At 34.4% G+C, this 11913-nt stretch overlaps 1 non-coding gene across 1 annotated transcript; it reads right to left on the reverse strand.

Moving 5' to 3' along the window:
- Positions 1-9654: 9654 nt before the first annotated feature.
- LOC121220595 (small nucleolar RNA R71) lies at positions 9655-9761 on the reverse strand. Its single transcript, XR_005917816.1, has one exon. It is a non-coding gene; the product is annotated as a small nucleolar RNA R71 (small nucleolar RNA).
- Positions 9762-11913: the final 2152 nt, after the last annotated feature.

The raw sequence follows: 11913 nt of genomic DNA on the forward strand, positions 1-11913 counted from the left end.
AGACTGCTAAAGTGATTTAGATAAGCTAGAAGACATGTTCAAAGGCCAAGCTCTTGGCTAAAAAGTCTAACATAATTAGCTTGATGAATGCCCGACAAAAGGCCGACATTTTGCTTAAAGACTATATGATCACTCAAAAGGGAAGGGAAAACATGCTAAGTAAGGCAAGGCTAAGGTATCTGAGTCGCCACAAGTGGAAAGGAAGAAAACCAAAAATCCTAAAGACTTATCTAAGTCTAAATGCTTCTTCTGCAGTAAGAAAGGACAATTCAAGGCAAATTGTAAAGAGTGAAAAGAATATCTGGCTACCAAAGGCAAAAGTATGAAACTCTTGATGATAAAAGCTTGTTTAGTGGTCTTTGATCTAAGAGGCACTAATCATGATTTTTGTTTCTCTACAGGGGTTCGAGGAGATGAAATATCTTAAAAAGAAGAGTTCATCGTTGCAGATTGGGAACGGGACAAGTGTGGCAGCTTAAGCAGTGGGAGATGTACATATTTATTTTGATAATTTTAGGAAGATTATTTTAAAAGATGTTTTTTATGTACCAAGTTTCAAAAGAAACTTAATTTTTGTTGCATGTTTATATTAATTTTTGTTGCATGTTTATATAAAGATGGCTTAACCATGACTTTTAATAATGGAATTGCAATATTTAGAAATCGCAATCTTATCTGTAATGGATGGATGTCAAATAAACTCTATTTTATCAAATCGAAAATGTACACACTGCTTGAAACTAAAATATCGAATAACTGACTTAAAACTTCTCACTCTAATGAGGCGTACCTTTGGTATTTGAGACTTGGCCATATTAATCAAAAAAGAATCACTAGACTTGTGAAAGATGACATCTTAAGTGCACTTAAAGAAGTTGATCTTCCACAATGTGAATCTTTCACAATTAGGTTTACCCATAAAGGCACTTTAGTCTAATTAAGGTGGGGAATATTTGTCTGATGGGTTCTTAGGGTACCTCACGGAGAATGGTATTCTATCCCAGTTAACCACGCCTAGCACTTCACAACAAAATTACGTGGTAAAGAGAACGGATCAAACATTGTTAGATATGGTACGTTCAATGTTAAGTTATTCGAAGGTGCTAGTCTTTTTTTAGGGATATGCAGTACAAACGACTTGCTATATTCTAAATGATGTGTCAACTGAGGTAGCATCAAAAACTCCATATGAATTGTGGCATGGCAAGAAGCCAAGTCTAGAACATATAAGGATTTGGGGATACCAAGTTGATCTGTCGTAATTTGGTGTAGCAGATTAAACTAGTTTTCGTACTTGAGGAGATTGAATATGAGCAGTTTTTGTATGTTTGATTTATGTTTTCTCAGTTTAGTTAAATTCAACAAAAAGTGCATATTAAGACTTTTATTGACCTTAGGGGTCGACTAAGGCCTAAAGGTGAGCTAACATACTTAGTAAGTGTGCAGGAGACTGTTCAAAGGCATAGGAACTCAAAGATGGTCGCTATGTTTCAACATGGGGAGTTTAATGTTGCAACATAGGAAGCAGAATGCCAGGACTGCTATAGTGCCTTGGGTGTTGTGACGAAACCAAGGGATGTTGTGACACAACCCTGGAGCTATCCCTGAACCATGCGTATTGCCTTCGATGTCACGACACAAGGATTAGGGTGTTGTGACATCAGTCTTGCATGGCAAGCACTTACGAGCCAGGGGCGTTTCGATCCACAATATAATAATTAAACATGAAAAGGGTAGCTAACCTAGGGTTAAAGAAGATGACAACCCTAACTCTATAAATAGGCTCTTAAAACATTTGCTTGAGGACAACTTTCACATTCTAAGGTTTTCTTTGTAAATTTAGTCTTTAGTTTTTCCTTTCTTTTAGGCATTAAGTTTATTTCAGTTCTTGTCTATTTCGTGTTCGTCGGAGAATATGAGTTGTAACTGTGATCAAACTATTGTGGATTCTATACTTCAATCAATACAATTCAAGATTCGCTTAAACATTTCTCTTGATTTATTATTTATGCTTACCTTTATTATCAAGATTATTGTGTTCATAAGATCCACAATGAACTAATCCTTTTATGGGGGATTAGTAAGTAAAGGTGTGATTAATTAATTGCTATGTAGGATTTTCTTAGCGGATCGACTGTTTGGGAGAGGAAGAACTTAAAACCTAAGCTTGATGACCCTAAGAATTCATTTAGGTGGGAATTAACCAAAAATGGGTATGGCCTATCCTTGAACACCTTAGCCTCGAACTGGTCTGGACTGTGAGGTCAAGAGACAAGTAGTTTCTGTCGACTTGTTAGTTTAGTTGAAGATTGGGAGATCCTTCTAGGGTAGCGACTACCAAGTGAGCTAATCACGCGTACTTAGATTCGATTAAGTTAGAATTTATATCTCTGATGTTCACTTTCCTTTTGTTATTTTTATTTCATTATTTATAAAAACTCAAAAATATTTCCTTTGTACGTTTTATCGTACTATAATTTATTTAAATTACTAATTACGTCTACTTGCATTTAGGTTGACATTAATTTAGTTCTTGCCTCCCTTAGGTACGATCCTCGGAGTACTTACCTACTTCGTTGTAACTATATTACAACCTGACCCGTATACTTGTGGACACCGCCTTAATTCCATATCTTTTAGTTGTTGTATTCACAATCTAGACGTTGGTACATCTGGAAGTGGTCACTAGCCCGTGTATTGGATAAAGATGTGAGGAAGATGGACTCACAAACAGAATTGTGCATGTTTGTAGGATATCCAAAAGGAACAAAAGTTGATTTGTTTTATAACCCGAAAGAGCAAATTGTTATAGTGTCAACTCATGCTACTTTCTTTGAATAAAGTTACATGAATGAATTCAAATCTCAGAGTAAAAAGGTACTCGAGGAGCTTTCGAGAAATATACAAAACCCTACGAAAATGGTTTTAAAGCCAACTCCCAATAGTAGACCTACAAACGATCAACAACATAGAAGATTCGCTGTACTAAGAGGGTCTCTTGTAGTCCTGAGTTTTTCCAATCTGACGGAAGTGTTTTCAACACCAAGCCTTCTAAATAGGATGAAGATGACTATAAACTCGAAATTATATAGGGTTTTTATGTATGTTTTTACCACCTTTTTACTTAATTATTATGTTTATCTCGAGTAATTATTATTGAAATAAGTAAATTTTACTTAATTAGTAATTTTAGACATGAAATTAGAAAGTATGTGAAATTATGCTTAAATACATTATTTTCAGGCATATTTTATATTAATTCATGTCAATTTATTAATGTATGTATTTTTCACTATATAGGTAGGCTATGGAGGTATGATGCAAATAAATAAAAGGTGGCCACGCACAATTTATCCATGTGGATGGCAAGACCATGCAATTTGGGGATAGGGATTGACTAGTTGACCCAGTAAAGAAAGGTGATAAAAAGATGGACATGTCTGCTAAGTTTTGGACTGAAGAACTGTCTAACAAGGGGAATTAAAAGCCTAGTTAAGACTCTTGATACTGGCTACCTAAAAAGTTTTTTTGGGATATTTAAATGAAGGTCCTTGAAGTTGGAAAATAATCAAAATTCAGCCCACAGCTTACTTGTTGAAATCGTCCACTACATAGCTATCTTTAGCTTGAAATTCAAATTCAAAATGGAACACTTGGTCATCCCTTTTCGTTGATACATGGCTAGCCACATGAGATAGGGAAGGAAGATGATTTTAAACTATTTTTAGTAAACTCAAACCCCACTCCTCATCAATAAATAGCTTGCCATCCTTGTAACACCCTTAACCCGTATCCGTCGCCAGAATAGGGTTATGGAGCATTACCGGAGTTTATGTTTCAAAACTATCAAAAATTTTAATCATTTAATAACTCAACATCAATCATAGCAAATTCAATCAATACCATACATATTTTCCCTTAAACAAGCCCTCGAGGCCCTAAAAACACGTTAGAAACAAGTCGAGATTAAATCGGAAGCATATAGAATTTTTCAGAAAAAGAAGAAAATTTTCAAACTTCAGGGGTCAAACGGCCGTGTGACTCACATAGCTGAGACACACGCCCGTGCCTCAGGCCGTGTGGACATTCGAAGTACAGACACATGACTGTGTCCCAGCCCATGTCCATGCCTGTGTAACTCACTGAGTTGGGTCACACGGCCAAGCCACACGTCTGTGTGCCAGAACGTGTACCCTTCGGAATGGCCTCACATGCCCATGTGCCAGGCCGTGTAACTGTCTGACTTTCAACCCTTTGTAAGCTACAGGGGACACACGGCCGTGTTGCCTAGCCGTGTGTCACATACGGTTGAGACACACGCCCGTGTCTTAGGCCATGTGGACAACAAATAGGTCAATTTCAAGCCATTCCTTTCACCCATTACAAGCTCACACCTACAAAACATTTGCACATACAATCAAGCTTTCAAACATACCTAAAAATGCATAATAAGATCAATTCAATAGGTCATTTATGCATACAACCAATATGCCAAAAGGAACCCCAAACATAATCATCAAATCAACCTAAATATGTGCATATTTACTATTTATCATCTATTTTGTCTTCATGCCAAAACATAACATAATTGACCATATTCCAAAACACAACCAAACATACTAAATTCGTCATTCAAAGTATACTTTCATTTGACCATTCCAACACCAACTATTTAAGCATTAAAACCATTTAAGTGACACCAAGCTAACCAATTCCAAATAGATCCAACAACCAACATATATACATACCAAATTTGACTCATGCACACCTATTCAAACCTTTACAAAGCATGCCATAACTTGAACATATTGCGGACAATCTATCACCTACTATTTTAGCCATTCCCACAGGCATTAATTCTTTGTCAAAAGACACACATCAATAAAGCCTCACAAGTACCAAGGTTACACCAACCACAATGATATATACATGCCAAACTCATCAAACTAACATATACCATAATTCCACCTATACATGCCATTATAACATTGATCAAGCCATCAAAATCTACTGATAAAATTGATGGATATTGTGATGGATCTCCGACTAGCTTCCAATCTGATCGAGCTTCTAATAATCTGTAAAGTAAGGGAAAAAAAGAACTACGTAAGCAAGGAATGCTTAGTAAGCTCGTATAAACTTTAAACATAGCATTCAGTTTCAATAATGAACTTTATAGGTTAAATATAAAGCTATACCAATGCCTCAAGATTTATCAAACCATAAACAACAACTCACAATGAAATAAGTCTATCAACACCATATATACTTATCAATCCTAGCATAGTAGGATTTCATAAGACTTTCAACTCTTCCATTTATTTCCTTTCCAGTTCTTTTGCTTACTTTAGCTCAGCTAACAATATCAATTCATTAATTGGCATTTTTGTTCATGAACTAGATATATTCATCCACAACATACATAAATTTCTCGCATACGAGTACATATTTTAACTTATTATTCCCTTTTTATCAAATTACATTTCAACTATGAATTTACCATTTCATTACCTTTTCTTACCTGTTTCATATGCATAACACACAATATATACACATAATATCAACCATGACTACAAGCTAGTACATTTAAACGTAGCTCCTTTGGGAATCAACTACATGATAAACCATTACATAAGAAATTGCATACTTTTATTTATACCACCTTTTCATGTACATAAGCATATTACCATTTGAACACTTACCTAATCAATGTATTTCATTAAGACTAAACATGATATAATCTAATAATAAGCTTAGCACAAGCCTAAACACATCAACAACACATGTTAGCATACTTGAACATAATTAATGTGAACTTAACATAGATAACCATTATACTTGAACATGATCCAATTGGATTTATCGTCTTTCATCACATATCATGTTTTCCATGTATCACTAATTCAATAAGTTTCATACACACCTATCTTGGTTCATATTGAACACTTACCATTTCATTTGCATAACACAAAAGACATAAACATAACATTTACCATAGTCACAAACTAGTGATTAAACACATAACTTAGCAATATCATCACATGGTAAAATATGGTACATAAACATAGTATCATTTAAATCATACCTTTCATAATCTTGAATATTCATACTTAGATCATTGGTACATCATACATTTCCATATTTGTCGTAGTGAAGTCAAACGGAACCCTTACCGGTGCTCACACAAGTGTGCCAAACAATGGTCGTAACCATCCTTTTTCTTTAATCAAAAGTCGAAACCATCCCTTTTCATATTCGATGGTCGTCACCATCCCTTTTTATAGTTGATGGTCGTTGCCATCCCTTTTCATAGTTGATGGTCGTCATCATCCCCTTTCATAATTGATAGCCGAAGCTATCTCTTTTCATATTTGATAGCCGAAGCTATCCCTTTTCAGATTCAATGGTCGTCACCATCCCCTTCCATAGTTGATGGTCGTCACCATCCCTTTTCATATTTGATAGTCGAAGCTATTCCTTTTTATTATCTGAGGCTTGTCGATACGTCATTGGATTTTTTGTCGAGGCATGATATGATAATATAACATAATAACTTTCAAAACAACAATTTAAAATGCTAGTTAAACGTATGAACTTACCCGGCTAAATTGCAGAGACAACAAAGTATAGGGGAATTTTGGTAATTTTTCATTCTCCTTGATTTTCCACTCGATCTTGATCTAAATTATAATTTCATTCAATTTATTAATTTAGACAATAAAATAATTCATTTTATGCAATTTAGGCATTTTTGACATTTTTAATAATTGCCCCTAACAATTTAGTCCTTAAGCCTAAAACGTGCAAATTAACCATTTTTAATGCAAATCCATGCTAGCCGAATATTCATGGCATTTAAAACAGCCCATTTTTGTAATAATTTCATAAAAAACCCTTGTATTTTTACTATTTCAACAATTTAGTCCCTAATTAAAAAATTCATCAAAAATCTCTTAACAAAATACTTTTAAATACCAACCAACACTTCAAATTCATAATTTAACCTCAAATCACTTGATTCATCAACAGAAACATTCAAAATCTTAAACAGTTTCCAAATTAAAGGTACAGGCTAGCTGGACCTTTTTTGCAACGATCTCAAAAACATAAAAATTAAAAAAAACGGGGCTAAAATGACATACCAATTAAACTTTTGAACATGTCGAAATTCCTAGGTCTAAAATGGCTCCCTTTTCTTATTTGAAATCGGTGAAGAAGACATGAAAATGGTGATAATGGCTTTTCTTTTATTTAATTAAAGTTTAATTATAATATTACAATTTTGTCTATTTAAAATTCAACCAATTTTCAAGCTTTTAATTACCCAAAACCATCCACTAACTCCTTAAATGGTTTAATTACCATTTAAGTCACTTTTACTTTATTCAATAAGTCATTTAATCACTCAAATCAAATAGTGCTCAAAATTTACACCCTTTACAATTTAGTCCTTTTGAATTAATTAACTATCAAAACGTTAAATTTTTTCAATGAAACTTTAATGCCACCTTAATGGAACTCCATAAATATTTATAAAAATATTTACATCTCAGTTTAGAGAAACGATGTCCCGATACCTCATTTTGTAAAGTCACTTAACTTTAGGGTCTTACCACTTGAACTTAATAAATCGTTTAAATAACATAAATTATCAAACCAAAAACCTTTTTTAAATCACATTTGAGTCATAAATATTAAATAATAATAATTACAAACTTACTCGTCAGATTTGATGGCCCTAAAAGCACTGTTTCTAACACTACTAAAAAGCGGGTTGTTACAATCCCTCACTTCTAAATCATCCCCATCCCTTATTCCTCATTTCTCTACATTTCTTTATCATTTTAGTTCTCTCAAGCCCTTCTCTCTTTTTCCCTTGCATATCCGTCCATCCCCTCTCCCTCTTTAGCCTCAAAAGTTTTGTCAAAAGAACTCCTTAGCCGACTACCTTCTAAACCCTTTTGCAAAAGAAGCTTTCATTTGAACGGGGGGCGCATCAGTCAGAACAAATCCGAAAGGCTGCTGAACTGAGCAGAGTAAAGCACCTGAGTCAAAATAGATCGAAAGGCTGTTGAACTGAATCATTCAGAATTGATCCGAAAGGCTGCTGAATTGAATAGAGTTTACTCTTTCCTCTTATTATTTATTTTAAACATGTTTGCTTTGTTTTTGACATCAACTATGTTATTTTAAATTCTATTTGTTGGGATAATTATATTTAATTGATGAGATTTACTTAAATCATGTTAACATCTTTGTGCCTCAGTCGATTATGTTTTCAATTAATATCATGCTGCATTTCATTCATACGTGATTGGGTGCGCTCAGAGTAGCTGAGCGATCCTAACTAGACAACGGCTAGTAGACACAATTGAAAAGTGCAATGCTTAATTTAGGTCATTAAACCCCAACTAAGTTAAGGTTCTTAATAACTTTAGTTAAGGTTTTAGATTTATGTAATTAAACTATTGCAAATGTAAATGTCCCTGTGACCTTGCATAAATCTAAGAAACCCTTAGTCTAATATGAGTAGTAAAAGGCATATTTAACTAAGTAAAAGATCCGAGAGGACTTAATTCGATTTTCAAACCCATAAGAGACCAAGTTGCCATGGAAGTAATTCCGAACATGTTAGCAAGATGAAAGTAAATTGAATTAATTAATAAAATTATCCTAGCTCATTTAAAGTTAATTGTTTTTATTTCTAAAGGCCTCATTCATACATTTAGGTAAATTTGCATTCGGATTAGAAATTTCATAAAGGTCATTCTTTGCATCTAATTTAATTAAATCATCACCATCCTAAAATTATTGAATTTTATTTTACATTAAATTGTTAATTATAATTTTGTAATTAAATTGGTTAGGCTTTTACAGTCCCTATGGATACGATAACTCATATTACTTACTTATTACTTGAAAAGCTACGTACACTTCCGTAAACATGTTACGAATTCGTTACAAGTTTTTGGCACCGTTGCCTAGGACTTTTGCCTTAATCATCTTCTTTGTGAAATTATTTTTACAATTTTTTTTCTTTTATTTAATTTTTAACTCCATTAATTTATTCTTTATTTTTTTTTATTTATTTTTAGGTGTTTTATGAGCATAGATCGAATCATTGATCTATTACCCGTGGACCCTAAAATCAAGTAGACTTTTAGAAAAAGAAGACGTTAGAGATCTGCTCAAAGACAAGCCGAGATGGACCTTGGAAATCAAAATGAGGAACAAGGCAATGGAGTCAATTAAGTGCACAACCCAATCCTTATTGTTAATGATAAGGATCGTGCCATCAGACAATACGTTGTGCCACTCTTCAACAAGTTAAATTCGGGAATTAGAAGGCTGGATATCAATGCACCCCAAATTGAATTGAAACCAGTGATGTTTCAAAAGCTCTAAAGGGTGGGCTAGTTCAGTGGTATGCCCACGGAAGATCCACACTTACACCTTCGATTATTCATGGAGGTAAGAGATTCATTCAGGTTAGCTGGTGTGACAGAAGACGCACTGAGGTTGAAATTGTTTCCATACTCATTGCAACATCGAGCACGAGCATGGCTAAATTCATTGCCACCAAGTTCAATATCTACTTGGAAAGAATTAGCAAAAAGGTTTTTGGTTAAATATTTTTCGCCAAGTAAGAACGCAAAATTGTGTAGCGAGATAACTACTTTCCAACAATTGGATGATGAGTCTTTCTATGAGGCTTAGGAACAATTCAAGGAACTACTTCGTAAGTGTCCTCATCATGGGATTCCTTATTGTATCCAATTGGAGATGTTTTATAACGGTTTCAACGCACATACAAGATTAATGGTGGATGCTTCTGCGAATGGTGTGATTTTCTCTAAGTCTTATAGCGAGGCTTATAAGATCATTAAAAGGATCACAACTAATAACTACCACTGGCTGACAAACCGATCAGGTTTAAAAAGACGAGTAGCTGGAGTGCATGAAGTGGAGGCACTAACTTCACTCTCTGCTCAGGTATATTCTATTTCCTCTATGTTAAAATAATTTATCACTAATGGTTTGAATAATTTTACAGCTCAATCACCAAGTCAGTATGATGTAGTTTTTTGCATATATTGTGGGGATGGTCATTCTTTCGAGAATTACCCTTCAAATCCCAAATTAATGTACTATGTAAAGAACCATTATCAAAATAGAAATGGAAAAGGACCGCAGTCCAATTTCTACAACCATCGTGGTACAACTTTCCAAACTTTTCCTAGAGTAATCAAGGAAATAGACCTAATCAAACCCAAGGGTTTAACCAACAAGACCTAAAACCACCCCTAGCTAAATAAACAAATAGTTTGGAGGACTTATTGAAGGCATACATGGTGAAAAATGATGCATTGATCCAAAGTCAAGCAGCAACATTGAAAATCTAGAGAAACAGATAGGTCAATTAGCTGCTGAGCTTCGTAGTTGACCACAAGGAGCCATACCGAGCGATACAGAAAATTTGAGAAATCTGGGTAAGGAACATTGAAAAGTGGTATAGTTACGAAGTGGTAATACTTTGGAGCCTGAGAAGGTTGTGGTTGAATATGACCCTACTGGAAAGGAGGAAAGTTAATCGACAATTGAAGTTCCTACAATAGATAAATTGGATGCTGAAAAATTTGAGGTAAACCCTAAACTAGTGAATTTTGAAAAGCTAACACCCTTTTTTTGTAAATTTACCTCCTCAAAAAAATTTTCCATATCAACCTAGAGTTCCATATCCTTTGAGACTTCAGTAGAATAAGTAGAAATAAGAGGCACAATTCAAGAAGTTCTTGGATGTTTTAAAGCAATTACACATCAAAATTATGTTGGTAGAGGCTTTAGAACAAATGCACAATTATGTAAAGTTTATGAAGGATATCTTGTCCAAGAAGAAACGACCTAGTGAGTATAAGACTGCTACTTTGACAAAGAAGTGTAGTGCGTTTTTACAGAACAAACTACCTCCAAAACTGAAGTATCCTATAAGCTTTACAATACCTTGCAACATTGGTGAATCATATTGTAGTAAAGTTTTGTGTGACTTAAGAGCAAGGATCAACTTAATGCCTAAATCTATTTTGAAGCTGTTGGGAATAGGTGAAGTAAGACCCACTACTGTAACACTTCAACTTGTAGATCGATCATTAGCATATCTCAAAGGAAAGATTGAGGATGTTTTGGTAAGAGTTGATAATTTTATTTTTCCTATCAATTTCATTGTATTGGATTTTGAAGTAGATAAGAAAGTCCTGGTTGTCCTTGGGAGTCCTTTCCTAGCCACAAAAAGAACATTGATAGATGTACAAAAAGGTGAACTCATGATGCGAGTTCAAGATGATAAGGTAACATTTAATGTTCTAAAAGCAATGAAGTTTCTCAATTTATGAAAGAGTGTGCAGTAATGGAGGAATTAGAAACCTTAGTTTCTATGAGAAGGAATTCTGAAGAAGAGACCAGTTGGAGTCTTAACCATTCGAGGATGAAAAAGGTAATGAAGGTTTGGCTTTGATGGAAACCAATCCGAGGAGTTATATTAAACCATCACGGTTCGAACCACCAGAGTTGAAAGTTCAGGACTTTACACAACCCAAATTGTTCATCGAGGAACCGCCTAAACTCGAACTAAAGGTACTTCCATCTCACTTAAAATACGTTTATCTTGGTAATAGTTCTACTTTGCTTGTTATTAATTCGGTGGAACTAACAGAACATCAAGAAGGGCAATTGATTGTTGTCTTAAAAAAATTTAAGAAGGTAATTGGTTGGACCATAGCTGACATACAAGGTATAAGCCCGTCCTTCTATATGTATAAAATTATTTTAGAGGAAGGTGAGAAAGGTAAGATTGAAAGTCAAAGGAGACTTAACCCTATCATGAAGGAAGTGGTCCAAAAGAAGGTAATTAAATGG

This window comes from Gossypium hirsutum, chromosome D08 (assembly GCF_007990345.1).
Source record: "Gossypium hirsutum isolate 1008001.06 chromosome D08, Gossypium_hirsutum_v2.1, whole genome shotgun sequence".
Classification (NCBI taxonomy): Eukaryota; Viridiplantae; Streptophyta; class Magnoliopsida; order Malvales; family Malvaceae; genus Gossypium; species Gossypium hirsutum.